Below are 25,721 nucleotides of genomic sequence, written 5' to 3' on the forward strand. Positions count from 1 at the left end.
GTATTTACATAGCACAGTTGCGACCGTATTGTCACATGTTTCCAAGTGGAAGGGCTTATTGAACAAGACAAAATGTATTGTGGACTTTTATTTTGGTTGTTGATTGGATTCCAATAAGAACGATTGCATGAATCAGTCAAGAGTGTCATAATGGAGTTATCATTAGCATATAGGGCTGTCACGATATTCAATTTTCATATCATGGTTATTGTGGCCATAAGAATTCATGATATCCACATATAGTGATATCTATAGAAACCTTGAGGGGAATATATATATCAGTCAAATGAGTTTTTCTTTTTCAACCAACAAACATTAGGATACTGATAAACGCAGGGCACAAGACTCTGGCTTTCTCCAACTTCTTTGCAGCTCCTGCAAAGAGAGAAAATACTGTCAAGTTCAGCAGTATGATGAGTAAACATTAATGATGACACTTTACAATATGATTTGTCATTAGTTAACATTAATGTAGTAACTAATATGAATGAACAATGCATTTATTACACAACTGATTAATTTTTGTTAATTTTTATAAAATAGTAATTCATTGTACGTGTTAGTTCACAGTGCATTAATGTTTATGAACACAACTTGTGGTTTTAATAATGCTGAAATTAGCATGAACTAAGATTAATAAATGCTGTGGAGATATTGTTCCTCTTCAGGAACTCGAGCTGCGTCAAATGCGCTTTGGGGAACGCGCCCAGCGTGAACGACTCTGAATATCATATCCAATCTGTCTTTTAGAAGAGCGTTACGTTACGGGCAGGGTGACGTAAGCGACCAGGAAGCTATAAAGGCATGAGCCGTGCAGCTGGCTTCAGTTTCTGCGTTTTCAGCAAGCGCTCTGTGTGTGCATGTCATTCTGTCTTGCCAGTTTTATTTATTGTTGTTTGTCACTATTAGCTCCTCAAAGAGTAAGCAATAGTCAAAGAGCAAAGCTAAGACAAGACATCTGAAAGGCGAATCCAGATTGCGTTTCAGATTGTGTGTTCATCACGAGTGGAAATACACGGCCTGTGCGCGGTCTGCTTGGGATTGAGGTACGCTGTTTCGGCTCTTGAGGGAGGCGACTGCCTGCACTGGTTCAAGCTAGTGTGAATGCTTCGATCCCGGAGGACTATCTCGAGGGGGAGTCTTCGCCAGCGTTCCTCGCGGTGTCGGTTCCGCTTTCGTCGAGGCGGAGCGGCGCCTGCACTCGCTGGGTTCGCAGATAAGATCTGCTGGAGGGTATGGAGACGGGCGCGTCCCTATCTCCTACCTCACCCGCCAGATCTGCCCGATCTCCGGGTGCAGAAGCCCGAGTGCTCTGTCCTTCCCCCCGAGTGACAGCTGTGACGCACCGCCTTGTTTTCTCCGAGGAGATTGAAACGGAGGGCGTCGATGAGCTCGCAGTTGCACAAACACAAGCTGCATAAACATCAGTTGCACAGACAAACAGTTACACAAGCATCAGTTTCACAAACATATTATGCTGTATATAACTGTATAACGAGCAGCATTAATGAGGAGCGCAGCTCATGCAGTCAGCTCTCGAAAAAAAATAAATAAGGGGGCTGACTGTGCTTCTCGCATATCTAAGGACGGGGCGAAGATGGCTCTGCCTATCTACACCGGTATTCCCTAGATTTAGAATTCATTCTCGAGGTTCGGAAGCACTCGAAGCGGTTCCTTCCCCCTCTGTGAACTCGCAGCTGCAGCTACTTATCTCCGAGGAGATTAATATTGTTTGTGCGACTAAGTGGCTCACGTGTTGCCAAGGCAACGTTTGTACTACATCATTTTCAGTCTTGATGTAAATCTTACCAAAACCAGACCGTCTTTACTCGTCTGATTGGTTAACTGCATTAGTTCTGAGGAATTCAATTCAGTATCTATCTGACTATGAGAAGTTAGATATGAATTATATTAACAATGCAGACCGTGTTTACTCGTCTGATTGTTTGTTTGCATTAAATTCTGAGAAATATAATGACACTTATCTCACTCTGAGAAATTATATATACTGGAGGGGCCCTCCCAGTCTATAGTCAGAGCGCTGCCGCCCGCACTCCCCCTGCGTCTGGACCAGAGGCTGAAGCAACCCTCTGAACCAGGGTTTTCTCAGCCCAAGGCGAATCTGAGGGTCCGTACTTCAGGCTGTGAGGCCCTCGGTTAAGAAGTCCTGACACGTTTTGGTCACGACTGCAGAGGGCGGCCCCTACTGGGGTGGAGCGGCGTACACCGCATTACACGGTTCCTGTCTCGCCTCAGCGCCTTCTGGGGGCCGGTCTGTCAACCCTGCCAGTGTTCCAGGGCGCAGCGGTCGTGGTTCCGCCCGTGCGCGTAGTGGGGCTGAGACGCTCGCTGCCCCTGCGGGGGGCCTCTTACACCAGAGGTCAGTCTCGAGAGACTGATTCCCTTAGTAGATTATTTAGCAGCGTGAAAACTACTGCCAAATGTATCTCAATGGGTCCTGCACACAGTAGAAAAAGCTACCGTATTCAGTTCGGCTCTGTACCGCCGATATTCAACGGGGTCATTCCGACGATGGTCGGTCTGGTTATGGAACAGGAAGTGAAACCCTATTAGAGAAGGAGGCCATCGAGGTGGTCCCTCCTCAAGACAGGGTGTCCAGGTTCCATAGCTGGTATTTCAAAATTCCAAAGAAGGATGGGGGGTTGAGTCCGATTATAGACTTGAGGTTCTTAAATCGTTCAGTTATGAGATTGAAGTTTAAAATGTTCACGATCAAGCATGTTGTAGGTCAGATCAGGTCCGAGGACTGGTCTGTCACAATATATCTCAAAGATGCATATTTCCCATTTCCATCCTTCCACAACACAGGAAGTTTCTGAGGTTCGCTTTTGTGGCGAAGCCTACCAATATTGAGTACTTCCCTTCGGCCTTGCACTCTCACCTCGCATATTCACAAAATGTGTAGACGTGGCTCTCGTTCCCCTGCACATGCAGGCCATCCGCATTCTCAACCACATCGATTATTGGTTGATTTTAGGTCAGTCAGAGCAGGTTGCGGCTCAGCATTGAGGTGTCGTTCTCGCACATATGGGGGAGCTGGGTTTGAGACTGAACGCCAAGAAGAGTGTACTTTCTCCGGTTCAGAGAACCACCTATCTAGGCGTAGTATGGCATCTCAGTCGAGAGAGTCAAAGAAGGCCAGTCACTTACTGTCAAACAATTTCAGAGATTGTTGGGTCTGATGGCAGCTGCATCCAACGTGATACCTCTTGGCCTGCTGTACATGACACCCCTACAGTGGTGGCTCAAGACCAAGGGATTTCCCCGAGGGGCAATCTACTTCGCACTATCAAGGTCACGCGGTGCTGCCTCTGTGCCTTAGACATGTGGAAGAAACCTTGGTTCTTGAATCAGGGCCCGGTGCTGGGAGCTCCTTGTCGCCATGTCGGACGCGTCTCTCACCGACTGGGGTGCAGTCATGAGTGGTCACCCTGCCCGTGGTCTGTGGAGTGGTCGCCATCTAACATGGCATATCAATTGTCTAGAAGTCCTAGCAGTTTTTCGTGCACCGAAGCACTTCCTCCCAGACCTAAGGGGTCACCATGTGTTGGTGCGCACCGACAACACATCGGTGGTCTCTTACATCAACCACCAGGGAGGTCTGCGTTCGCGCCCTTTGTACAAGCTGGCGCACCAGATCCTGGTGTGGTCCCAGAGCAAACTCCTCTCATTAGGAGCAGTATATATTCCTGGGAAAGTAAAATGGGAGCAGACATACTGTCGAGGCAGGGGCCGAGGCCCGGGGAATGGAGACTTCACCCAGAGGTGGTGAAGCAGATATGGAGAATATTTGGCAGGGCTCAAGTAGACCTATTTGCGACTCAAGAGACATCAAAATGTCCCCTTTGGTTCTCTCTAGTTCATTCAGCTCTTCTGGGACTGGACGCTATGGTACAGACCTGGCCGAGGCTTCGTCTGTACGCCTTTTCCCCTATTGCTCTGCTCCCTTGAGTTCTGGCGAGAGTACGCTAGGACGGGGTCCATCTGAGACCTCCAGTATGGTCCCGTGTTCCCCCCTGGGACTTGGGTGTGGAGTTAGAGGCTCTTTGCAAATCTCCATTCAAACCGATTCAAAGATATCTCAGACATCTGACTCTTAAAACTGCCTTTCTGTTGGCCATTACCTCTCTGAGGAGAGTAGGAGATTTACAGGCCCTCTCTGTGGCCCCTACCTATCTTGATTTTGTACCTGGCAGGACCAAAGTGTTCATATACCCTCGAGCGTGATATGTTCCTAAGGTGCCCTCTACCACACCACAACCTGTAGTGCTGCAGGCCTTCTGTCATCCTCCCTTTCGGGAGCCCGACCAAAAGAAGCTAAATTGTGTGTGTCCAGCTCGAGTGCTGGATGCATACGCCCACAGAGCTGCCCTGTGGAGAAAAATTTACCAATTGCTTGCATGCTGCGGTCCCCCCAAGAGGGGTTTTCCTGCTTCTAAGCAGACTATTAGTCGTTGGATAGTCAAGACTATCAACACCACTTTGAGTTCTCTGGTCGTCCCCCGCTGTCGGGAGCCAAGGCTCACTCTACATGGGGTATGGCGGCCTACAAGACATGCCAGTCATTCCAGGCACTTTAGTCCCCTCGTCCTAAGCTGTGCTCTTCGGATACACACTAGGCAGGGGTTTGGTAGTCTGGCGGCATTGGTACTCATTCCCCAAAGCACATTTGATGCAGCTCGAGTTCCTGAAGAGGAACGTCTCTAGGTTATGTATGTAACCCTAGTTCCTCGAGTGAACGAGACGCTACATCTCGAGGCCATACCCCCGGCACCCCTGTCGGCGCTTGCTGGTACTTGAAGCTGAAGCCAGCTGCGCAGCTCGTGCCTTTATAGCTTCCTGGTCGCTCACCCTGCCCGTGACATCACGCTCTTCTATAAGACAGATTGGATATGATATTCAGAGTCATTCACGCTGGGTGCGTACCCCAAAGCGCATTTGACGCAGCTCGAGTTCCCTCGAGGAACTAGGGTTACGTACGTAACCTAGAGACGTTAAATATTATTTGTTATTTATATATGTTAACTAATTTTAACTAATGAAACTTACTGAAGTATGACCACAGATGAAGCATTAAGTGCCTTGCACTGCGACCAACTTAACATTTTACAGAGTTTAATGTAGAAATGTATTTGCTCAGTTTTTCAATATCAGTTTTAAACGTGTTACCGTTAATAGATTTGAACAAAGAAATAAAGTGTGACTACGCACAGTCCGTATTTATTCCAAATACAAAAACGAGTACAGAAAACACAGTAATTATTAAAATAATCACCCTTTACTTCAATATATGTACACAGACAACCGCTGTTAACAGGATAATATAACATTTCCCATTCTATGACTAGTAAAATAATGGTAACTTACTCTGATGAACATGGCTCTCCTCGGAGGAGCTGCAAATGCGGCGTCTTCTTCTTGTGTGACAGTTGTCAGCGTTAAAGCACAATACTGGCACCTGGGAGCTCAACCAGGTACTTGCGCTGGATTATTTACATGTGGTGTTATCATAAGAGAACTGTTCGTTTTAAATATTGCGGTTATCTCTAATATATCGTCACACACTAAATTAACACGATATCGATAATTGTTGCTTTGAATATCAAGGTATATCGCGACACCCCTTTTAGCATATTACTTATGTTTTCAGTGTTGTTGTATAGACAGTGATGTCTGTGAGTCAAAAGCGAGTTCTCCTGCAGTGTTCTTCTGTTGAAGACCGTAAGGCCTGGAGCTCTAGAGGAGAACGGAACCTTCTCTTCTGGAATTCCTGCTCAGAACTCTTCTTGTTGCAACGGATCATCTTCCCGCATTTCTGATGAAAGAGAGTAAGTCAGTTCCAGTCCTCGTCTTCCAGCTCATGACCTGCCAACCACTGACAGTGTCATGAGCCAGACTTGTCTACTGAAAGAGAATGCGATTTTGTTGTATAATCCAGAAATAAAGTTCGCCGAGCATTAAGTTGTGAAGAGGTGGCAAAAATCTGTAATTATATTACTTTTCTCGAAGGCTATACCTTTGTGTACATATTTGGAGCACAAATGCCTTGCCTTGTGAGAACTCTTACTAGTTGAAAATAGATTTTTCCTATAAATAAGCTTGTTTTAAAGACTTCAAATGGCTGCATCCTCCTTAGAACAAGCCAAAACACTATTTTATCTCAGATGCCTTGACCTTCTTGACCATATCTAACAATTAAAGTTATCTGAACTGAATTTTTATTCAAATCATTATAGTTGAAAATCACTTAATCAACTAATTTCAATTAAAATGTTGTGCACAACCCTGTTACCACATGATCTGGGCTCTTTCTACAGCTTGACAGTAAGACAAGTAGGTTTCATTCTGTTTCCCAATTTTTACAAATATTGTAGTACTATCAATCCTGTTATTAAAATTTGTTTCAATAAATATATTTTTTCCCCTCTTTAATTTCCAGGTTGATCAATAACTATAAAACAATATTTTATCTCAAACCAACTTACCCTACTGAGTGATAGCTTAATTTATCCTGAATTTGCAACCCTGTTACCAACACACTTTCATGACATTGTGTAACTAGTCTACTGTACATTGTGGCAAATTTGCCAAATTTCTATGCAAATTTGTTGTTAATTCATGTACAATTTGCTTACACCCTACTGTCTGGTTTAAGGGTGCACTTTTATGTTTTCTAAAAAAAAAAAAAAAAAAAAAAACTGAATAAATTACAATGTACAAATGAATGCAGAATCACCCCGTCATAAAAAATAAAATTAAATAAATAAAAAGTTACATCTTCTTATGAGATTGGGCTGCTGTTATCCATTGATTATTATTATTATTATTATTATTATTATTATTATTATTATTATTATTATTATTATTATGTTTATTAAAGTTGTACATTTTATTTAATACAAATCTGTGTTTTAATTTGTCCCAAGACCAGTCTTGGTAACAGGGTTAAAAAAATAGCTAATGGGGACAGAAATTTAAATATCACATTAAAATGCATGTATTTTTTTCTTTTAGGTGTGTATTTTTATTTATTTATGTATTTATTGGGAACATCATTGCTATTAAATGTATCATCCATTGTAGTGCTGTAACATTTGATTAATACAATCTGGCAGTATCTGTAGGCAGGAGCTGCCCTTTTCGGCATGGCTTGAATTAGTGAATCCAAATCTGAAGTAACATGCAGAATTTTCAGCTGCATTTCAGTTTGTATCAGTAAAACAGGTTGTGCCTTTAGGGCATCCAGAACACTCTCAAGTTTTAATGGCTGTTTCATGGTGTAGGTTATTTGCGTCATCTTTCAACAATAACTTTTTGTCTCTCTTTTTTTTTTTTTTTCCATTTCATATTATCTGAAAATATAAGTCTGATAGCCGATTTAAAAATCTGTAGCACAAATGGTATACTCTTGAGTAGAAACACAAAAAAAAGTAATGCTTTCCTTAGTAAGATCTTTTGCTGTTTTTAATGTATCTGAAAGCGTTAACGTGTTAAATATCACTCTGTAGGGTGTGAAAGGTGAAAATGTGCAGTAATCTTACCAATAGTAAACTCTCTGTCATAAAGAGAATAAAAGTGTTAATGGACCTGTCGAGTATGCAAATTATTTTAAATCGGTCACTTCTGAGTTTCAATTCTGGTTAGCATGCTACCTACATAGCTTGTAGTAAGAAAGGTTTGGTTTATAATACTGCCATAATGTGGAGTTTGTAAATTATAATGCGTCTTTGAAGGCCACACCAGTGATTTATCAAGTGCTTTGATATTCAAGTACAATAATGATATACAGTGACTCTTGCATTAACTACAGAAATGGATACATGGTTTTATGTGAAGCATTGTAGAATAGCAGAAAGAAAGCATGCGTTTTTCTAGTGCTTTCTGTGAGAGCAGCATTTCATTTGTCTTTTAAGCTGACTCTCTTGATATACTCCATGGAGATTTGAACAAATACATCTAATCTCCACTAAGCATTCCTTTTATAATTAACCATAAGTAGTTATGATTGATTATTCATAATTTGCTCGAAATGGGAAATATTTATTATTAATTATAACTGGTTATATTTACCTTTTCAAGCTAATTTACTACACTTTAATTACTGTGAATTTACAGTAAAAAATTGGATATGGTCAAGATTGGATCTGTGCATTAAGACTTAAAGTATATTCACAGCCTAGTGCTTTTGCGGTGGCAAGGATGTTTGGAGTAGGTTTTAATGGATTGCTATTGTATTTGGTCAATGTGGCATTGCCTGGTGATCAGAAATGTTTGATAATTGTTTAAAAAATTAAAAGTACCGTATTTTCCGAACTGTAAGTCACACTTTTTTTTCATAGTTTGGCTGGTCCTGCGACTTATAGTCAGGTGCGACTTATTTATAAAAAATAATTTGACATGAAACAAGAGAAATGAACCAACATTACCGTCTACAGCCACGAGAGGGCGCTCTATGCTGCTCAGTGCTCCTGTAGTCTACACTGAAGACATAGAGCGCCCTCTCTCGGCTGTAGACGGTAATGGTTTCTCTTGGTTCTAAATAAATGCGACTTATAGTCCAGTGTGACATATGTTTTTTTCCTCATCATGATGTATTTTTGTACTGATGCGACTTATACTCAGGTGTGACTTATAGTTCGAAAAATATGGTATGTAATATTTGGAAGCAACTTCGAGTTTGTAAATATGTGTTTATATGTTGTTGCACTGCCTAGTGATCAAACAACCCACCCTGTGAACAGTGTTGGGGGTTACGAGTTACAAAGTAACGGATTGCAGTAACTATATTACTTTTTGTGTATTGCTATATTACTTTTTTGGGATTGGGCAATAGCACAGCAGGGAATTCAAATGATACTTAGGAGTCGCTCTCCGTTTATCAAGTGCTGAAATGTCATCTTATAGACGGTTTCATCGGGTGCACGCGCTTGGCCCTAAGTTAACTTCTGGTCTGTGTTGTGTATATCGGTCAGGCTGCGGTGCCTTCTACAAACGCAGTTAAAGTTAAGGTGATGATTAGATTGAAGTTGGGCTTAAGTGATTGTAATGTGGGATGTGTTTCCCATACATTTTATTTATTTTTGGAGACTCGCCACAATTTTAAAACTAATCTATTTTCCAAAAAGTTTTGTTGAATAAACATGAGCACGTACTGCACGTTTAATAAAATAATAATTCCTTACATTTATGTTTAAATATCAAAACGAGACACATGTGTTTTTATATCACTGTATTTCTGAAGGAAGACTTGCATGTTATATGCCTGATAAAGCAGCGTTTGTGAGCTCAGTGCTGCTTTGTTTAGAGCTGTTACTGGGGAAAACCTCTATTTCTCATGCGTCAAAGCATCTCCTGCTTAACATTTCTTCTATGTTTTATTTTTAATAGTAAATCCCCTTTGTTTACCAAAAGATAAAGTTTGCCTAATTTTCAATATTTAAAAGAAAATTTTAAGGAATGTTTTATTCCTTCATTTGATAACCAGAAAAATGTAAATACACAACGGAATTTCTGAGAAAAAAAAAAAAAAACATTTCATAAGGCTATTTTAACAAAAATGTAATGTATGAAGTTGTTTTTATGCATTTAAATAATTATACATGCTAAAAAAATCTAACATATGGTGAAGAAAAAATAATAAATAAAGTAAAGTAATACTTAGTGAAATCACTAGTAAAGTAATCTCATTACAATTTGCAGAAGTAACCAGTAACTAGTAACTAATTAAATTTTTTGAGTAACTACCCCGACATTGCCTGTGAAGACTTATGATCTTTTGGGTCTCTTTTTTGATGAAAGTGAATTATTTTGTCAGAAAAAAATTGTTAATTTGACTGAAGTCTGTCACGACTGGAAGCAATTTCAAGTTTTAAATTGTTTTATTGACGACACATTTTGTACCATGACTCAATTATCCAACGAACCACTAAAGTAACTTTTTACTCAATAACATGCATGTTTATATTTAATATGTTCCTGTTCACACAATTTCATGGGGTGCTTATATAAATTGTTACAGCAATATCTAAGGTTCATTGGAGCCTCAAAGTTTCAATGAAAGTTTTTATTTTATTTTATGTTCTGTTCTGTCACCACTGGAAGCAATTTGGAGTTTTGATTATATCTGTGATGATTTCTTTGGTCAGTTTGTACTAAAACTCACTTATCCAACCACTTAAATAGGTTTTTGCTCCACTTTCAAGAACAGGCTTGTTTATATAAAATATTTTGCTGTTCACACAATTTCAGGGGTCTTTTGTATACATTATTACAGCAATTTCACTTAGTGCTGCCTAAAGTTCACTGAGCTTTACAATAAAGACTAAACATTTAACTGCAGCATGCATACTGTGCCTCGCTCTCTGGGGAACAGACTTAATGTACTTCTCAGAGGAAAAAACAAGGTAACCATGGCAAATACTAAAGTGTTAAGATGAAAGAGACAAGTTTCACTTGCACCCAAGGCAATTATTACTTCAGCTGTGCTCTGCTCAGCACGAATACAGACACACAGCTATCTGACATTTTGCAATAGTGGGATAATTGCCATAAATGCACGATAATCTCCATTGACTGTTTTTAAGATATCTGACCATAAAGATATCTGAGGGCAGGGAGACAAGATAATCAGGGAGAAATGGATGGGTTTACACTCCAGAAGTGAATACTGATGCTTGTTTTCGCTTTGCATTTGCTGGCTCAGCGCCTTTTGCATTTCTGCTTTGAATTCATTAACTTTTTTCCTTGTGTCTTTAACGTAAATGTACATTCATTTTCATTTGGCTATTGGGGTTATAAAGAACATTTTTCTCAATTTGTTGCCAATATTCTGCAGACATTCAACCTTGTAAAATAAGACTGTGGCATGTGAGTTTTCTAGAATGCGAGCTGTACAGTTTATGCAGTACCGTTTTTAGTAGAACTGACACATGGATGAATGCACAAGTATGGCTCTTAATAGAAAACAAGCATTCAAGGTCAGTCTATGAATGCTGACAAGGGAAAATCATATTTTTCAAGTGTTGCTTATAATTGGCATTACAATAAGTTTGTGCACATAAATTTACTTCAGGGAAATGATGGTTGTGCAATTCTTAGTGCTGCACAGTATATGATATAGGAACAGTAAAAACAATATGTAGTGACATCTTGGGTTCTAACTTCTAACTTTTGTTCAATCTTTAAACCATTCCCTCTGTTAATTTTATATAAAAATGAATAAAAAAAATTATTTCTATCAGTGTTGAGTACTCGAGACTCGGACTCAGTATTGACTCGGACTCTAACATATTAGGAATCGGACTTATTCCCGAGTCCACTCGAGTCCCAATCTATAAATATTTCATGATTGTTACTGTATGTTAATATTTCTTTAAATTGATGTATGATTGACACGTTCAATGATTGGTGATTTTCATGTGACGTGAGATGTTAGCGTAACGTTAGTGCAGATGCAGCAGGACTCGGGTCAGGATGTCTCATGAACTTAACATATTAACTTTTTAAAACGTCTGATACATGACTCGGACTCGAATGAGCTGGTCTCGACTACAACACTGCTTCCTATAATGACTTGAATACAACCCTTTTGTGGTGAACGTTTTTAAAGTAAAAAAAAAAAAAAAACGTAATACCTGGTTGTAAAATGTAATACGGTGCGACTCCCAAAAGCATTGGCATTTGTTTGCAAACATGTATATTAATTAATTATTTGACGATTCATGTAAAAATACCCCTCATTTTGCATTGTTGAACAATTTTTTTTTTTTTTTTTTTTTGGAATAATGATAATAAAGACGTGTATGCTTAAATGTATTCAATATGTAATTATAATATATTATTACTTTTAACTTTTTTGGCTATATCATGTAACCTATTTCTCAAAATGGTATGAATGATATTTAAAACTTGTAAACTGTGAAAATATTACATTTAAAAACTTGGAAGTTGGCATGTGATTTTTAAAAAGATTCCAATTTTAAATATTTACTAGACGATTTATCTCATGGACATTTAATTTGTCCATATCGAAACAACTGAAAAAATAATAATAATAAAACAAAAATTGTACTGGGGAGTTATTTTGGATTTGCTCCGTTTTTGTACATATATTTATTATAAATATTGCCAAATCTAGCATTCAGCTTTGAATGGAGAATAAAGGGTGGTTTCAAACTGTAAGATCCATTGGTTGGAGGTAATCCCTCCAATAATCGTATAAATCTCTGATATGCCCCAATCTTCATTCATATTGAAATTAAATCAACAATATATTGGTGTCAAAAACTTTAATCTACAACAAAATATTGATATATGTGATTTGGGGGATTTAATCTGGTTAATGAATCAGCATATTTAAACCGTTTGATAAAAAAAAAAATATATATATATAGACATTCATGTGTGACTGCATCATATAATAACTATTAATTAATAATATTGATAGTTCATCGTCTAGCTGACTACGTCTTGTGTTATTATTATTATTCTTTTTTTCTAAAATCCTGTCAAACGTGCACAAACTACTAGCTCCTACTAAATATTGTAGAAACATAATTTTCTGTAAAGTTGCTTTGTAACGATTTGTATTGTAAAAAGCGCTATACAAATAAACTTTCCTGATTTCAGTCTTAAGACTGAAGACATTGGTTATAATTTTGATAAAGTAGATAAATCAAATGAAACATTTCATGAAGAACATTCTAGTTAACATTTCTGTTCTTTTATTAAAGTGGAAATTGTGCATTGGGAGTTATTTTTCCCCCTTTTGCTTTTAAAAACAACAACAAAAATATATATTCCTATCCTACAAGTGGAAACATTTGTTGTTTTTTGTAGTCATGAAATCATACCCAAATATGTTGTTTTAGACCACAGCATCAAACTGTTTGATCTTGATGCTAATATCATCAATCAATCAACCTAGCAACCATTCCGAACATAAAAAGTTCCACACCGTTAACTAGCACGAGTGTATTTAGCTAGTGTGGGGTGTGTTATCCTGTGTCAGGATGATTAGTAGCTCTCTCTCCCCTTTCCTCAGGGATCTGTAGGGCCCCCTCCACCACCTTCTATAGAATCTGCTAGTGAGCTGGAGCGACTTGTTAACAGAAGCATGGCTGTTAACATTTTGTATTCCTGTGTTGCCCTTAGCTAACACCAGGCCAGCGGTGGGCGATGCTGTGTGGCGGGAGGGTTCTAGATGTGCTCCCATGACAATGGTGTAAGAGCTGGCCCTGATTCCACAACTGTGCTGAGAAGCGGAGGGGCCTCTGGGGACGGCTCAGGTTACCGCCGTCGCATCCTGCTGCATTAGCAGGGCACGGTGAAATAACAACCTGCCATCTGGAACGCCCGGCCAGCCTCCGCACAGACTCCCAATCGCGCACACCTTAATTAAGAGTTGTTTGTACAGGCCTCTGCCTTTTTTTAGACATTTCTTTCACCTAAGCCCATCCATCCCACTTGGGTTTCTTGTTTACATGCGAAGAAATGCACTTTTGCTAATGATGACAATTTAAATAACTGATGATCCACTTATGACACTTTTCCTCACAAATCTTTGTTAACTTTGTCACAACTGTAATTTTACATCTTAAATACTGTAAATATATATTTGTATATATTACATATTTTTAGGGGGTTACAAAGGATTTACATTTTTGTTTTGACAAAAATTAACAATGTCAGCCCATATCTCACAAAAAGCTGTACTGTATTGTAATTGTATAGCTTCAAAAAAAAATTGGAGTATGGTGGTAAAAGCCTTAAGGACTACTTTCATAGTACATGTACTGTGTATTTCTCCTTTTTTCAAGCTTGAGGAATATGGATTCTAGGAAATGCCATTGTAGAGAGCTATTCCTTTAATGCTGCTTTCTGAGATCTTAAAAGCAGTTTGTAAAGGTAGCGTGTTGGAGGTGCATACGAGCGCTGGAAAGATGAAGGTACTCTTTGTATCGTAGAGATGTTGGTGTAGTATGTTGAGTGAAATCCCTCTGAGAGAGCAACCGTGTCCTCCGTGCTCAACATGGCCCTCTCTTGACCCCACTTTGGGCAAGACAATGAACACCCTTGAAAAGCATTTTTGTCCTTCCTTCCTACGTGCTCTTCTCTTTGTCCCGTGTAAGAGGGGCTTACCTTAGTCTTCTATCTGTGCCTCTGTTGAGGTAGAACCTTACGAATTGGCACTATTGTTTTTTTTTTTTTAATTGTTCCTTGAATTTATATCTCATGCACTTGCTTGCTTTTAGTAGATTTGATTAAAAACCACCCCTAAAGAAGTTCCTATTTTAATTTCCCAGGCCTAAATTCAAATTGAAGCCTACAGGTTTTGCTTCAGCTGGTCTATAATTGGTTGCATCGCAATTACACCGTTTACGAGAACTGAAATCTTGACGGGCCCCTACACGGCACAAAGCAATTTTTTTAAACCGTAAATGTGTCTAAAGAGCGTGAAGGGGCTAGAGGGTCTTCAAGGGCTATAGTGAATGAGCTAATTAATGCAGAGTACAGACATGGGATTTAGGCTGATAACTGGCTTCTTCTGCTCTTTAGTAATCAGTCTGCTTTTGGGGGTGTAGATAAAGGACACCCTTAGGAGTTAGAGTGGGGCCCCCCTACTTAATAACTTGGTGTGCTATGAGTGAGTTATGCTTTACTGTGTATAAATGAGCTTCTGCATCTACACCTTGCATACTCATTTATGGACTGAGTCGGCACAGTTCTGCTAGAATTGATTAATGTGCTTTGGCCAAATTAATTTTACAAATACTGTACGTAGTTCTCAAATTGCTCAGGGAGGAGGAAAATGGGTGTTGGAGGTTTTATTTTTTATTTTTTTATTTTTTTCAATCGGAACACATAAAGTGATAGACAGCTTATTTATTTGCTTCGGTCTTCCGCTATATAATTGTAAGCAGGTGCTTTAGTTACAGTATGCTATGTTTAGTTGTGAATCATCCCTAGTCTTGCTGCATTATACTGATTTACCTAATCTTTTCAGATGTCGTCATATTAGACTTGATCCCCACCATGCAATGTAAATATATAGAACTGAAGTGGGCGAAATTAATCAGGAAGCTGTGATACTTTGATAGCCGGGAGCATAGAAATGTTAACTTATTTTGTATATAGGGTTTAAAATGTGTTTTTTGTTTGTTTTTTTTTTTGTTTTTTTTTATCTATCAGTAAAAGTGTGCAGTAAATATGTAAATTTACATCTTTAAGACCAAGTACAAGTCTACCAGTTGCATTGGTAAGCGATTTATTTATATATTTATTTTTACAAATGCCCACTTATTATTAAAAAATAAATATGATCGTTACTGTAAGTCGCATCAGTCCAAAAATACGTCATGATGAGGAAAAAAAACATATATAATTTGCACTGGACTACAAGTCGCATTTATTTAGAACCAAGAGAAAACATTACTGTCTACAGTCGCGAGAGGGCGCTCTCGTGGCTGTAGACGGTAATGTTTTCTCTTGGTTCAGGTCTCTTAGTTCATTTCTCTTGGTTCATGTCAAATAAATTTTGATAAATTGTAAGTCGCACCTGACTATAAGTCGCAGGACCAGCCAAACTATGAAATAAAGTGTGACTTATAGTCCGGAAAATACGGTAATTTCTAGTAGTTGTGAATTGGTAATAATTATGACTTTGCCCTGACACTACTTCTTTCAATCACAACTATTTTTTGTAATTGTGACTATATCTGGGAATTGCAACTTCTTTGGTCAATGTTTTTCATAATTACATCCCTATTGCTCATAATTGTAACCTTATTATTATTTATTTTTTTTACTTTTTAAATATAAAAAAGCTAATTAATAATTGTGACTTATTATATTGTAGTTTCTACTTTTTGTTCCACTTTTCCACCTTGTGTCATTATCTTTTACCTATGAGTTGGTGGTAGGTTTTCAAGATCTGTAGGTGATGCATTTAACAGGTTTGATAGCATTTTGAACAGCCATCGAAGAACGAGTAGGATTTTCATCACCATTTTGAATCTCAAAGATAGCTGTGAATTCCCAGTTTCACAGGCCTCTCTCAGGTCACAGAGATCTGATGTGCATTACACTAGATCCCTCTTAACATTAATACTCCAGCAGACTTTATTGGAAATGTGTTTTGTGGATTGAAAATTGACGGCAACAGCTACCCATAGCTAGAATCTGGAACAGATCAGCACTGATTAATTAGTGTCGGATTTCACTGCAGATAACTGAGTGCATATTTATCATAAACACCCTCTCCATCTCACTTCACTCGTCCCTTTAGGAGTCCTCCAATCATTTTATTTTCAATAATTTTTCCGCTCCATTAACTGTCAGACGCAAGCACGATAACAATTAAATGGTCAACTCAGGACACTTTGCACCCTTGTGACAGTGGCGAAGCTACTGGTGGGCCCAGGTGGGCAATGGCCCACCCATTTTCAGCTGTGGCGAACCCAGTGAGAAGCTGTTCATTTTCCAGATGTATGGTATTTATCAAAAGATAATAATTATAAATGTATAGTTTCACTTTAACTTCATATATGTGCATTAAAATATATTTAACGTGAGTTTTCATGTCCATTACAGGCAGTTTATTCATTTTCACCATACGCTTGTCAAAATAATGATCGGTCACTTTATGTTAGTCCCACCCACGATTATGTTAATGACGTGAGGAAATGAGTGTTGGATTTCCCAAATGAAATGTAAGTCTTAGCACTGAATCCAGACTGCCTACAAATGAAACCAGACCAGCGGGTGATGGTTTTATAGATTAGAAACTTCTGAGCCAAACGTGTTTAAAGTATCATTACCATAGGAACAATGTTTGATCCGCTAAATAGATGAGCTCTTCGTGGAAAGAAAAAAATAAACATTGTGCTAGAAACTCTTCTCCACAACGGGAGCTCATTTCTACGGTCCTCGATATCTACTCTCGTTTGAATGCAAATGAGACACTTGATTATGAGATCATCTGCGAAACCCCATTGTCTAAGGTAATGCTTTGCATACAGTAAACTAGTTCATGTTTGGCAATTCCTTAACTAACATTAACAATGAGAAATACATTTGGTATTAATTCATCTTTGTTGACTATTAAAATTTCAACTTTATGTTAGCTCCGTAACGGATACAACTTTAAATTTTAGTAATGTATTCGTAAATGTTGAAAATAAAAATTAATTTATTCAATGCTTTAGTAGTATTGTGTATTGAATCTTTTCTGGCCTCACCCCTGCCTTGTGAAACATTGACCAGATGACCACGTCAGCTAGTGTTTTCTTTATCTTCCATGTAAAAAATGCTGTTTTTGTCTTAAAAGGAATGGTTCATTTTTTTATTTTAATTTATATATATATATATATATATATATATATATATATATATATATATATATATATATATATATATATATATATATATATATATATATATATAAAGAAAGAAAGAAATAAATAAAATGAGATTTTTTTTTTTTTTTTTTAATTTTATTTTATTTAGCAAGGATGCATTCAAATATGTAATGTTTCAAAATATTTTTAATAAATGCTGTTTTGAACTTTCTAATCAAGGAATCCAAAACTTGAAGTATTAATCATTGCAACTGTTTTCAGTGTTGAAGATTTTATATATATATATATATTTGTTTATATGTATTATTATTGTTGGGGTTATCTTTGGGTCACAGCCTACCAGTTGAGAAAGTGAGAGTGATTTGTGTTAATGCAGAATTTATTTATTTTAACAAAACAAGAAAAAAAATTCTCCCAGTAAATCCTTCTGTCCAATTCTCTCGTAAGCCCTCTAAGCGAAACCTCTCGCTCGCATCCTTCAGGCTGCATATGGAGCCTGTAGCCTCTGCTGGAGACGAACAATAGATAGGGAAAGTGTAAGCGTGGCGTGCTTGCAGGCTGCTGCCAGGCTGTTAAGCGGCGGACTGAAAGCACACCTGTGGAGATAGGGTGGGGGGGAGGAGAAATCAGATTTCCCTCTCGATGTTACGACCGCTCACCGCTTTTCATATGTTTTATATTTATGGGTCATTGTGGCTCCAGCCAGCGCCCCTCTTCAAACCTCTATGCTCTGATTAGATCCCAGATGATGACTGTGGCCCAGAACTGCAGTGATCAATCCTAATTTGCCGGTGGAATAAGATTAATGTATAAAAGATACAGTGCGCTGACCTGGTGGTTGAAAGGATGTCTCACTGTCACTGATCCATAATGAAGGCCTAAAGAAAGAATTGCACAAGACAATCTCTGTCCTGGTTTTGCCGAAGTGGTTGAACAACCATGCCCTTTATTGCAGTAATGACAGTTGTAATTAAATAGAGAGTGCACTCGCCTGCCAGTCATCCTGGGCAGCACTTAATACTGTAATCCATTTGTTTTAGATTGTGATGTCATAGCTGGACCATTGAAAAGACATTAGCCCATTTTATTGAACAGCTTAACAGCAGACTAATTAGATTTTCAGACATGTGAAACGTCATATATTTGTCATACTTTGTCATATCTTGTTGTATCTTGTCATTGTTTACAAAGCTATTTGAAATCTTATTTTAGTTATAGCAGATGCCCAACATAAAATGATGAAAGAGGCATATGTGCTCTCTAACTTTGGCATTCTTAATATATTCCATAATTCAATTCCAAGACAATTATCTTGCCAAGCTAAGCAAACATGATGTTCCCAGTCAATGTTTTAAAAACGTCCCAACTTTAAACTTATTTGTCTTTAACAAATTGTATTTGTAAGATACTGTGTTGTGACTTTTTTTTTTTTTTTTAATAATTTTATTAGTATTTCATATTTCATTTTAATCCTCCATTCTTCATCCATCATTCATTCCAACCCAAAAATAAATTGCATTTCAGGATGAAGGTATCTGTGGTTAAACTGAAATGGCGGAAAATGACTCAGACAGCACCCTTGAGGAAGATGAGTGTACATAGGCCCAATAATGCAGTTTTTTTCCTATTTGTGATGTTCCATCTGAGCTGGTACAGTGATACTTTTACAGATAAGGTAGGGCTCTTACTTTATTATGCACAGCAAATATTAATGAATTGGCCATTATGTGCTTAAGATTTTTTTTTGTATTTACATTTATCCATCCCGGGATAATTTTTACATTTGCTGTTTAATACTTTCATCCACTGTGAGTTATGCTTTGAGAAGCTTTACTTTTCAATATAATCATATATTGATAGTAAATATTGTATGAAAAATGTGTTTGCATTTGATCAAAGGTGACATTTATAATGTTTCAAAAGATTTACATGTCAAATAAATGCTTTGCTATATATATATATATATATATATATATATATATATATATATATATATATATATATATATATATATATATATATATATATATATATATATTTGTATTATTTTTATATTATTATTATTATTATTATATATGGAAAAATATGTATTGCAAAATCATTGCTTTCACACGGTTTCATTTGTTTTGCAATTCTTAATTTTTGTTTCCAAAAAGTATAAAATTTTCCTTTATTTTCCTCAATACTTACATTTTTGTTTGCAAAACTTTTTCTTTTGCAAAGCTTTATTTTTTGCGTGTATATAAGGCATTATATTGACTCCATTACTTACTATGGAAAAAGAGTGAGCAAGCTATCGTAAGAGGGCTATCTTGCTTTTGTTAATTGTATAATAAATATAAAGAATACAAAAAGATTAGAGTTTTTTTTTTTTTTTTTTGCATTTACAAGCAGTTAGTAAATGAATAGAGTGCAAATCTAAAATAGGCAAGTTTTTTTTTAAATAATAGAATTAGAGAGTGCTAGAGTTAGAGGGCCAAATAAAGATGGTCATTCCACCAGGAGGAAACATTTAATTTAAAAGTCTATGAAAGTGATTTTGTGCCTCTTGGAATGGCACAATAAAGCAATGTGCACTTGCAGAACGCAAGCTTCTAAAGGGGACATAAGTCTGAAGTAATTAATTTAGGTAAAGGGGTGCAGAGTCAGGGGTGGTTTTGTAGGCAAACATCAACGCCTTGAATTTTATGCTAGCAGCTATTGGTAGCCAGTGCAAATTTATAAAGATGTGATGTGCATTCTTTTCGGCTCATTAAAAATATTTTGCTGTCACGTTCTGTATTCATTTTAAGTTTGATAGAACTGGCTGGAGGACCTGTTAAGAGAACACTGCAATAGTCCATCCTGGAAAGAGCAAGAACTTCAACAACGATTTGTGAGGCATGTTCCAAAATAAGGGCCTGATCTTCTTGATGTGGAATAAAACAAATCCGCAGGAGTGGTCAGTTTTACCAATGTGGTCTGAGAAAGTCAGCTGATCATCAATCCTAACTCCAAGCTTTCTGGCTGTTTTTTAACGAGTTACAGCTGCCTAACTGGATGGTGAAATTGTGATGAAACAATGGGTTTGATGGAACCACAAGCAGTTCTGTCTTAGCAAGGATCATTTCCAGCAAGAAAAGTCTTTTTCATCAGGATGGAATGAGAGGTAGAGTTGAGTGTCATCAGCACAGCAGTGATGAGAAAAGCAGCGTTTCTGAATGACAGAAGACATGCCATGCAAACAGCGAAGATAAGTGGTCCATCAACTGAGCCCTGCAGCACCCCAGTAGTGGACAGATCCAGCAAGATAAGTACTGAATATTTGGAATATGCTTTTGCCAGTCTTAGGGTTTCAAAAACTGAGAGCAAGGCACTCTCGGTTGAATATCCACTTCTGAAACCAGACTGTTTGCTGTGGAGGAGGTTTTTCTGTGTGAGAAAGGCAGAAACTTGGTTGAACTCGTTCAAGTGTTTTTGCAATGAAAGGAAGAGGAAAAACAGGTCTGTAGTTCTCTAAAAGAGATTGGTAAAGGGTGGATTTCTTCAATAGAGGGGTTATACAAGCCTGTTTATAAGTTGAGGGAAAAACTGTATGAAGGGTTGTTTTAACGGATGTAAGTGAGTGCAGGTACAAATGCAGGAGAAATGGCTTGAAGGAGGTGAGATGGAGAAGGTTCAAGCGGACAAGTAGTAGAATAATTAGAAAGGATGAGTTTGGAGAATTCTGACTCAGAGAGTGAAGAGAAGGATATGAACAAGTGCATGTTTTTTGGTAAGATGTGCCTGACAGATTGTGGTGTGAAAAATTGTGTACTAATGGTTTTCATTTATTAATGAAGAATTTGTCAAAGTCGTTAGAGTTGATGAATGAGAGGCAGCAGAAGTAAAAAGGAGGGATGAAAATGTTTTAAAGAGCATGCGAGAGTTAGGCGAATTGTCAATTTTGATATGATAGTATGTCCTTTTAGCAGTGGAGACATTAGCGGAGAAGGAAGAGAGGAGTGACTGTGGAGGGGTATGTGTTGTGTCAAGAACCATGTTGAGGTTAAAAGTGAGGACGAAGTGATCTGAGGTCTGCAGTGGAGTAACCAGCACATGATCAGTGGAGCAGTGACGTGTGTAAATAAGGTCCAGTTGGTTGCCTGATTTGTGAGCAGACAAAGACTCAGATCGAAAGAGGCAAGCAGAGTGTGGACGTCTGCAGTTTGAGGTTTTTCTAGGTGGATGTTGAAGTCTCTAAGCATAACTAGGGGAGTACCATCCTCAGTAGAGGTTGAGATCAGATCTAATTCATCCAAGAAGTTACCTTGTGGTCCTGGGGGCCCATAAACAACTACAAACTGGATTTTAAAAGGGTGGGTAATAGTGGTTGAATGTGATTCAAAGGAGCTGTTAATACCCAGAGAAAGTAAGTAAATAAATTTCCAATCATTAGAGATAAGCAGATCAGTAACTCCACCTCTTCCAATCAGATGGGGAGTGTGGGAAAATTTTGTTTATCACAACAAAAGGCTAAGCAAGCACACCACACTGACAAGGTATGCGCTTTGTGTATGTTAGTCTATGTATGTCTGTTAGTGATCAGTAACACAAAAACATATTAGTTTATCGCATTCAGTATCATACTTGTGTTCAAATGCACAGGAAACTAGACAGAATTGTCACACATAACACATCCTTGTATTGTATTTTTATAAGTAAATAATAATAATAATAATAATAATAATAATAATAATAATAATAATAATAATAAAAAACATTGTCTAGAGAGGAAAAGGTTTTATTTTCATTTTTTTTTAATTTTTTTCTGGTGCAGGAGATAGTTGGCAGAGAAGACATAAAAAATTAAAAAATAATAATAAAAAAAAGCGGTGTATAGACTTAACTTTCCATTACTTGGGGAAACCTGACTCAGGGTAGTAAATCAGACTGTCATTGTGAGGCGTCTGTTTGCCTGTATCCTTTCAGGGCAGATGCAGTTGAGAAAATTTGGAGCAGAGCTCCTGTCCCTTATTTTATCATTGTGATAAAAGAGAGCAGACAACTGGCACTGTGCTGTTGTCGTCAAATACCCCAAACACACTTGTTCTCTCATGGAAATAGTTGTACAAGTAGAATAGAATATCTTTTCTCCTTTCTAATAATAATAAACATAATAATAATAATAATAATAATAATATCATATTTTGTATGTATGTATGTATGTATTATTATTATTATTATTATTATTATTATTGCCAACTTTTCATAATTGTATTATTTTAAATTTGTTTTCTTGCATTATTTTTTTATAAGTTGTATATTATTATTATTATTATTATTATTATTATTATTATTATTATACTAATAATATTGTTAAAATAAGTTTTTTTTATATATATATATATTTTTAATTATCATCATCATCATCATCATCATCATCATCATTATTCTCTCAAGAAGAAAGCAATGGCAGTGAGTGCCCCCTCAAAAAATGTTCCATCACATGCCTGAAGAGTATACTATTCAAACTGTGTGAGCGTGTAAATGTGTGTGGGTGCATGCAGTGGTTGAAAAGATCTACATAAAGAGCTTCCTGGCTGGCAGGGTTTGAAATGGTCACCCAGTGGTTGGGGTAAGCCACATAGAGATTTGATGTTTTATCCCTACCTTAAATCGGACCAAATCCCATCAAGTGTCGGGGTGGGGGGATGTTTGCTCACATGGTTCAGATTTTAGTGCAATCATGCGTCATTCAGGATGCTGGCTGGGGAATTCAGCCTTGGTTATTTATATAAATACTGTTATTCTGACAGTATATGAAACTGCATTTGCAACCCATTTTATTTCTGTAATATTGAATGGTCGGTAGCACACAATACATCAGAAGAAAGCGAAGGACAAGACTTGATTTAATCCATTGAAATAATTGGACAGCTAGCTGGGCGTGGCCTCTATGATAGAGGCCTTAATGATGTCAGCAGAAAAGGAGATTCATTTTGATGAAAGATTACTACAGTATGCATGATGTCGCATCATGCATACTGTAAAGTACTGGTCACAATACTTTACTTTACTTTACATACATGTATTGCACTACTCATATTTTGCACAGACTGCACATGGTTAAATCCATTACACTATAAACTGTCTAAAGCTGTTACTGTACAAGCACAGTAAACTATTCTACAAAAAATATAATTGCACTACTGTTATTTTGCATATAATTGTTAAACAATACTTTTGCACACTCATTCAACTGTATTTATTATTACTGTTCTCAAGTTCCTGCTATTCATAATGCATATATAATCCTTCTTTGCTCTGTTCATAATGTACATACAATCCCTACATTACATTCATATTTATATTCTGTATATACTCTGATCAATATTGTATATAGCAACTCCACTGTACATTCTGTATATCATAAGCTATACTTACTCTGCACTTTTATGTATATATAACACTATATTCTTGCACTTCTGGTTAGATGCTAACTGCATTTCATTAGCTCTGTACTTGTACTCTGCATAATGACAATAAAGTTGAATCTAATCTAATCTAATCTAATATTTAAATAGCATGCACCAATTAATTGTTTACAATACCAGTAATTTGTTGTAAGATAGTAGATGTTGGCTAATCCATGCAAACTGGACCAGTCACAAACATTAGCATTTAAATTAAATATACTTGACGCTTTGGCTGGAGAGCAGACGGTCTGTAGCTGACTGCTTGACAGATCTGGGTTTCAGCATCACTGACTACAAAGGTAATTCACAGAAAGCTAAATTATAACCCTCTTTCCAGGGATCCATTCCAATCAGCGTTCTTTTGGAAAACAGTCAGACAACTGGAAGTCGAAAGAGTTATTTTTGCCTTAACAAGGTCAGTATTATTAATGATAATCTAAAAAAAAAAGCTATTTATTTGTATTTTATTTATTTGCTATTTTTGCATTGTATGCCAGACTCCCTTGAGATGGTCTTGATGGCCTTAAAATTGTTCTATGGCCTTAAAAAGTTTTTCTTAGTTTGAAAATATTCATCACTGAGAAATGTTTTATTTTGAACTGATAAAACCGCTGTCATATGCCGAAACGCAGTGGCAAAAAAAAAGTGTGTATGTATACATGTGTATGTACATACACACGTGTACAAGTATTCTTATCAATATAAACACAATAATAACATTATTATTCATTTATTAATGGCACTACTTGTTATAACTGTATGTCATATGAAATTCCAAAAATAAAATAACTATTATTCATCCAATAATTAATAATTAAAAATATTCCTTGTTATTAAGGAGGCTATTTGTTTTGCAATGCAAACAAGAGTTGTGCGGTACGTCTCTTTGGTTTTGTCAGGGCTATTGCGTTATGTAAAACGGCGGGTCTGTCCTCATGTCCTCCTCATCATCTACTTCCTGTCACACAGACACAACCACAACCACTCAGCCCTCCAGCTGCCAAAACACACACGATGTCGCACTGCAAAAAAAAAAAAAAAAAAAAAAAAAAAACCTGTGCACTACACGAGTCAACACAGCCTTGGCTTTCATGCAGAAAGACACAAAGGCATTTGATGGTCCCATCACTGCCAAATCCTTTCCACCTCAAGGAAGGAGTGAAATATTTTTAAACCACGCTAGTGTGAAGCAAAAAATACTCAGTGCTGTTTCCCTTTAGCGTAAAACACTTCTTATACGAGATCTACTGTGAGTGATCATTGATTCTGAGAATAGTGAAGATGGGCAGCAGTGCGATGGCATTTCTTCTCATTGCTGAAGGATTATAAGCAGTTGATGATTGCTAAACTAAGTATTAAGATTGCTCTAAACCCTTCTGGGGTTATAAATCAAATCTAGCCTGGCCATAGGGGCGTAATGAGTTGTAATTGCTCGCTAATGAACCAGAGTGGCACAGAACACCTAACTGTGCCTGCAACCACTACAACAATGCCATTTATTTTCTTTGCTTTGATTGCGGTGCATGGTCAGACAGGTATGTGCTAGAGATCGACTGATATGGGTTTTTCTATATGCCGATATGTGCTGCCGATTTTTTAGGGCCGATATCTTGGAGTTCTCCCCTTGATTTGCATGCTAAAATGTCACACTAATAATAAGGTGATGCACAACTAATTTTTTCTAAACTTATCATCATTCATTGAGCACTAACTTGAACCATCTCTCGAATTTAGTTCACTGCACGGTATTAAAATAAAAAATATATATGTGTGTCAATCATTTACATAAGTTTTAGAGCATTTACATTTATCAAGTAGAATTTAAAATATATATAAATATACATTTAAATAAACACAATTTTAGAAATCAAAATCAATTAAACTAAAAATACAGAAAAATAAATAT

Source organism: Carassius gibelio, chromosome B21 (assembly GCF_023724105.1).
Source record: "Carassius gibelio isolate Cgi1373 ecotype wild population from Czech Republic chromosome B21, carGib1.2-hapl.c, whole genome shotgun sequence".
NCBI lineage: Eukaryota > Metazoa > Chordata > Actinopteri > Cypriniformes > Cyprinidae > Carassius > Carassius gibelio.